The following is a 7731-nucleotide window of genomic DNA, read 5'->3' on the forward strand; positions in this document are numbered from 1 at the left end:
TAGTTACCACTCTACTAAGAGTAGTTTGTTGAGAATATAAATATTTTTTGATTGGGAGCATAGACGACATACACTAGACCGATCAAAATGGCGCCGTTGCCAAGGACGGTGTTCAGTTGAGTTGTTATCATTACATGTGGATACGATGAAAGTTCACCCATGTACTGGTTTTTAGAAGCATTGAGTTCTTATTTTTTGCCTTATTCATGTTTAAGTTGTTTTGTTAAGAAAAATTAATTTGTATGAAGACCGATTATGGAAGGGCTGCCTTAAAACCGTCATAAATCGAGTTCTAGAAATGATATTGCAGTGATTCCAATTTGAGGTGATATCTTGTCTTCCTACGATTCTAGATAGGTCACACGCCCAAAATGACCAAGTAACGAGTGAGATATGACTGATTTACGAAAACTGGACGTTGTTGAGAACTGTGCCGGAACTCGGCCGAGTAGGGCCTACTCGGCCGAGTACCTTTCATACTCAGCCGAGTAACCCATATTCGGCCGAGTAATCTTTCTGTGATAATCTAGTTCAGCTTCTGGAGTCGAGAACTCGGCCGAGTAGTCTCATTACTCGACCGAGTGTCCTGTACTCGGCCGAGTACGTCATGTACTCGACCATGTACCTATTTGGGCGGTTTTTCTGAGTCGGTGGCTACGTTCTTACATATGGTTTGAGTCGTAGGTTATGTTCACACGTATGTTTTGGGTCTTAAAGAATTCTTTTACATATGTGACGATCTTGATACATAAGTTACCAGATGCTATGATGTGGAGAATGCCGGCTTATGAGGGATATGTGTTGGGTAGGGAGGACATAAGTGAAATGTGGTTGTGAGGGATAGTGGAAAAAGAAAGGGAAGATTGATGACCTTATGGAGGCAGGGAGCATGTTTTGTGAGATGTGTCGAGTGATATAGTCACGTGTTAAGTAATATAAAAGCAAGTGTATATGGGCAAGGGTAACGTAAGTGTAAAGAAACGTGATAATGCAAACATTGAGATGAGGGATGCGAATAGTGGAAATTTGGGATGTGTAAGGATTTATGGAAGTAGACGGTCAGGATTGTGTTGGTCAAGGATATATATGATGGAAGGTTGTTATAGAGGGATGGAATCGAATGGTGTATAGTGAAATCGAGTTATGCCGCGATGTTTAGATAGTGGCCGAGTTTGGGAATTTGGATTATCAAGAGGTGAGCCTAGTGTGTAATTCTTTGGGCAATTAACGATATGAGGTGAAGTTTTTGTTTTCTAGGGATACGAAAGGGAGATACAACTACTTGAAGAGTAACCGTTAGTTGTGTGGACTTGATGGTGACAAGTGTGAGTGAGTAGTATGATGGGAGAGGCTTAGTGATAAGAAAGAATGAGAAGATATTGATATGAATTAATGGAATTTGAGTTGTGAAGCAATAAGAAGGTAACCGGATTACTAAAGAGTTAGGTAGAAGAAGGAAGGAGATGAATTCTAGAAGGATAAAAGTAAGTTGGGAGAACGTTGACCAAAGTTATGGAACATGAAAGTAAGGAATCATGGAAATGTACGATAGCATCATGAGAGGGTATGAGTTAATGGTTATATAGGAGTTCAGGACGACATGTTAGCCGTGAGTTTCGAGGTATTAAGAGAGTAAGAAGCTGGTAGAATGTTTGCACGATATGTGTTGGAGCTTGTGTCCTCCACAAATTAGTGTGATAACATTTATAAATCTCTTATAGGTTCACAAGGGTATACTACGTATTTTATCAGTTGATTAAAGATTACCTAATAACGGTTGGCTTGCTAGAAAGTTTGACGTTATTATCATACTGATGGCGGTGATCAACTGGTCCCTAAAAGTCACACCTAAAGGATGTGTTTGAGAGATGTGATTATGGAAATGTAATCACATTGATGCCTTATATGACTAAAAGGTTAGTTCATGTATTTGACTAAACAGTTAGTCAATGTGTTGATGAGACGATTATTTAATATAATTAAATAATATTAGCTGAGACGAATTAACTGTCAATTCGTCAATTGAATATAATAAGTTATATTTAATTAATGTATATAATGTTAGCTTGGACGAATTAATATGTTAATTCGTAATTAAATGTAATCGGTTATATTTAATAAGCTAATTATAAATATGCGATATTTATAATTAAAGTATATATTATACGAGATTGTCATAATAAATTATTACAGACCGGTATTAATAAATCGACTGCAAGCTGTTGTATGTAGACTTATTAATACGGAATAAAATAAATGACAATTTATAAATAATACACTTTATATGCATTTTGTAAACTACCAAAATAAGAAGATTTAATCTCCTTATTTTGGGGCTAGGTCACTCGGTCAAAAACCGAAAAGGAGGAAGAAAAAAAATCTCCCTTTATTCACTCCCATTTCGGTTATAATTGGGATTGAAGGAGATCATTTTTTGTCTAACTCTCTTTAACCTAAGTTTAACCTAGCACACTCTCATCAAAACAAAAACACAAAAACCCTAAATTAATTAAGAGATCTTGGGGATCGATTCTAGCAAGAACAAAGGCATATCTCATATCATCTTGGGTGCAACTGATAGGAGAATATTATTGCGATATTATTCATAGGCCATATTTGCTAGGACCGAAGGTTATTTCTTAATCTCTCTATTTTGTTTATGCTATTTCATTTATGACTCGTATTCATAAACATAATTTCGTTATAATCCTTATAATTTAAAGGGAAGTATACCGATATTTCCTACAAGTGGTATCAGAGCCAAGGCCACGAAATTATTTTATATGAATTTCATAACTGAATTTAAACAAAAGTGATGGATCGGAAAAAAAAAATTCCAGCCGTGAAAAAAAATATTTGCCGTAAGTTTTTTTTTTGTGTTTTTTTTATGTATTGTTCCATTTTGATTTAGTCATATTGTTGTTTTAATCCGTTAAGATGATAATATGATAAATTTGTAGATGTTTTGATTTAATTAGGATTAAATTGAAATGTAAATGGAATAGTTTTGATTGATGATGATAATTTGTTTTTTGCTATATAGTTTTTGGCATATATGGTTTTAAATTGTTGTTTAGAATCATATTTCATTAATTCATATGTTTATGATTATGCCAATCTTGTTCTAATAGCAACTATAAACGAATTTGTTCATCTAAATATTTTTTTTGTTTTAGGGCATAATGCCGAAATGAAAAGAAAAAAAAGGGCTGTTTTCAATTTTTTCAGCCGAGTGCATAAGAAAAAAAAAGGGTTTCTGCTTTTTTGTGTTTCGGTTTTTACAGAAATACCGAAAAGAAAAGAAAAAAAAGTTTCTGTTTTTTTTTTGTTTTTGCAATATGCCGAGAGCTATGAGAAAAAAAAATTTCTTGTTTTTTTTCTGGAATGCCGAGACCAAAAAGAAAAAAAAAAGGGGGATTTTTTGTTTTATTTTGGCCAATATTGATTATACATTAAATTATTAATGTTTGATTAATTGTTGTGAAGAAGTTCACAATTTAGATACCTAATTATTTTAAAGAAGTTTAAAATAATGTTGGATTAAATTCATATTACAAGATTAATGTGAATTCAGATTGAAATTAATGTGAGTAATTGAGAAATTGTCACTTAATTTGATCATTTATATAGGTGGTTTGGGAAATTAATCTACATAATTAAGGAATTATGTCTTGCATGTTTAATTTATTAGTTGATGCAATTTTTTTGTTGGATGAATCGTTGAATGGATTTATTTACGTATTTTTGCAATCGGTTGTAATTTGTAATACCTAGTGTGGCCTTAGTTAAATTATGTTTTCGTAATGAAGGAAACATAATTTTTAATGTAATTTGAGATCTCGTATCTCCGTTTTGGTTTTCTTTTATATTATGGTTTTGAAATTAGAATGTAAATAGGTTTATTATGTAATTTTAAATTGTAATTTTAAAGAAGACTAAAGATGGAGATTGGAGCTCACTCCCGCTACATGGACCAAGATGGAACATCAAGACAAGCTTCTTGGGTCCAAGGATGGATTCCAAAGTTGTATTTATGTTCATTTTGGTAGATAGGCCACACTAGGACTTTATTTTGTTTTATGTTTTACCGTTCTTATTGCTTTTCATTCACTTGCTAGTTAGTGCATCATTTTCCACCTAAAACCAAACCACCTACTAAAATGCATGAAAATTGACTCATATAGATTGTATGTTAGTTTTCATAGACATACAGATGTCACACAGTTTAAGCCATCACCTTAGTTTATTCATTCACGCATGCTAGATATTAGTTCACTTAAAATGAATTAAAATAAAGTTGATGGGATCTTCCTCTAAAACGGAAATTGAGACTAGTCTTTATAAGCGCAAATAACTATGAATCCCTTCTTCGTCGGTAGGCATAATATGACCCCTTCTACGTTGGGTAAGTAGTTTGTTTAACTTAGTTTATCTCAACATTATAGTCCGAAGAGTTTCTCGTGATTATGATGGACTAATGATAGAATTTACAGAAATTTATCGACCAAGAATTCTAACAGTAGAATTAGCCAAAAGGTTGGCTTATCAATTTACAGATAATTGAGTCTTGGGATCATTTATATAATTCTTGAGAGAGGTCAATAGTATAAATGCTTGAGTCTTCGCTTATAACAGTTTTGCATTAAGACTTAAAATCATAACGATGCATATGCTTATTATTTTTATTCTTCTTTTCGCAGTGTAAAATACGTTTATTTTGATAATACTGTTACAACAAATGGCTGGAAATAACGAAATCCCAATGCCAAGTGCCACACTTGGACGCGAGTCCTGGCTTAAAGTTTTCATGGACAACATGAATCAATTCACACGACTGAAGAATGATAGGTCCAACTTTGCGGACTGGGAGGCAGCACTACGGAATGCTGCCATTGCTGACGGTAAGCTCAAGTACTTAACTGAGCCAATACCGGTAAACCCAGGCCCCAATGCAGGAGTTAACGAGTCACTTGCTTATAGTGATTTCGTCATGGAAGCGGGTGCGATAAAGAACGTACTCATCTTTGCAATGGAAACCAATTTGCAGAGACGCTTCATTGCCCAAGGTGCAAATACGATTTTCACCACGCTCACTAACGAGTACTTAAAAGAACCGAGAATCGTTACTTATGAACATACCTATCGCTTGTTTGATGCGAAACTCCAAAAGGGCCAACCGGTTAGCCCACACATTCTTAACATGATTGAGAATGTTGAGAAATTGGAGGCACTTGATTGCAAAATCAGTGAGAGAATAGTCATTGACCAAATGCTTCATTCACTTCATGATGGTTTTGCCCTTTTCAGGGCAAATTACTACATGAATGACTTGAAGAAAAGTCCTCATGAGCTACACTCACTTCTCGTACAGACCGAGAAGGATATGAAATTGAGTGGGAGCATGAAGCAGGATGTTCTCATGATTTCCAACAAGAATAAAGGTAAGGGCAAAGCTCCAGGCGACCTAACTGTAGGTAAGCCAAAGTTTAAGAAGCCGGGAAATGGTAAGAGTGGGCCTGGTGAGACTAGTGGCTCACAGGGCAAGGCAAAGAGCAAGGGCGATGACATTGTATGCCACCATTGTCACAAGACTGGACATTGGAGGAGGAATTGTCCTGTGTACCGTGAGGACATAAAAGCAGGCCGCGTCACTCCTGTTGGTATGTCATCTTATATTCATATGATTGAGATTAACCATGCAAGTTTCGGAACTTGGGTACTTGATACTGGTTGTGGTTCTCATCTGTGTAATCATTTGCAGGGTCTAAAAAACATCACACCTCTCGGAAAAAGGTGATGTGGACCTGCGAGTCGGGAATGGAGCTAGAGTTGCTGCAGTCTCGAAGGGAACATACGTAATCTAACTCCCTAGTGGTTTTGAGTTATATTTATATAACTGTTACTATGTACCCAGTTTATCTAAGAACATTATTTCTGTTTCCGTACTCGATAAAGACGGTTTTGCATTTTCAATAAAGGATAATAGCTGTATTTTCTCTTTTAATGAAATGATTTATGGCAAAGCAGTTTCCATGAATGGAATTTACATCTTAGATCAAACTACAAATATATTACACGTGAATAATAAGATAAAGGTTGGTGACAAAGATCAAACCTATCTATGGCATTGTCGAATGGGACACATAAATGAAAAACGTGTAAAGAAACTCGTCGATAATGGGACTATTCCCGCATTCGATTTTTCTACTTTTGGCACGTGTGAATCATGTCTTATCGGCAAGATGACTCGAATTTCCTTCAAAGGTGTTGGAATGCGTGCTAGTGACCTATTAGGACTCGTACATACTGATGTTTGTGGACCTATGTCAATTACGGCTAGAGATGGCTATAGAAATTTTATCACTTTCACGGACGATTTGAGTAGATACAGATATGTCTACTTGATGAAGCATAAAAGTGAGTCCTTTGAGAAATTCAAGGAATACCAGAACAAGGTTGAGAACCAACTGGGTAGAAAGGTTAAAGCAGTCCGTTCAGATCGGGTGGCGAATATCTTTCAAATGAGTTTGATCAACACCTTAAAGACTGTGGAATCGTTTTGCAGTTAACTCCACCTGGAACACCTCAATTGAATGGTGTGTTCGAACGGAGAAATCGAACATTACTTGATATGGTTCGATCCATGATGAGTCACACTGTAGTACCTGATTCATTATGGGGTTTTGCTCTTTTGTCAGCTGCTCTTATACTTAACCGAAGTCCGACAAAAGCTGTCGACAAGACTCCATATGAAATGTGGAGGGGAACGGTCCCCAACTTGTCCTTTATTCGAATTTGGGGCTGCGAGGCTTATGTCAAGTGGAGACACGAGGATAAGCTCGGCCCGCGATCGGTCAAGACATACTTTATTGGTTATCCAAAAGGAATGTTTGGTCATTACTTCTATTCGCCTACCGAACATCGATTTTTTGTTGCGGCTAGTGCGACGTTCTTAGAGAAATAATTTCTCGAGAACAAGACAAGTAGTAGAACCTTCGAGCTGTCAGAGATTCAAGAACCAACAATCGAGGAACAGATGGAGGAAGTTGTTCCTCCAACTGATGATACGGTTAATATTCCTCAGGAACCTAGGAGGTCGGGTAGAGTCTCTAATCCTCCGGACAGATACATTGGTATGGTCGAGGAGAGTGACGTTTTACTCCTAGAGAGTAATGAACCCGCTACCTATAAAGGTGCCATGTCCTGTTCTGACTCAAAGCTATGGCTTGAAGCCAAGCAATCCGAGATGGACTCCATGTATGAGAATGACATATGGGATCTTGTTGATTTACCTAATAAGGTAAAACCTCTACACTGCAAATGGATTTAAAAAATAAAGCATTCTGTAGACGCGCAACCAGATACCTATAAGGCACGACTAGTGGCAAAAGGTTTCACTCAAGTGCACGGATTGCATTATGATGAAATTTTTGCACCTGTTGTCATGCTACGTTCTATTCGGATAATCTTAGCGATTGCCGCTTTTCATGACTATGAAACTTGGCAAATGGATGTGAAAACCGCCTTCTTAAACGGTTATTTGGAGGAAGAGTTATACATGGTACAACCCGAAGGTTTCATAGATCCTGAAAATCCTAAGAAAGTGTGCAAGCTTAAGCGTTCCATTTATGGACTTAAGCAAGTTTCTCGGAGTTGGAATCATCGTTTCGACCAGGTGATAAAAGAGTATGGTTTAACTCGATCGGTCGAGGAACCATGCTTATATATCAA

The sequence above is a fragment of the Silene latifolia genome, chromosome X (genome assembly GCF_048544455.1).
Source record: "Silene latifolia isolate original U9 population chromosome X, ASM4854445v1, whole genome shotgun sequence".
Lineage (NCBI taxonomy): Eukaryota > Viridiplantae > Streptophyta > Magnoliopsida > Caryophyllales > Caryophyllaceae > Silene > Silene latifolia.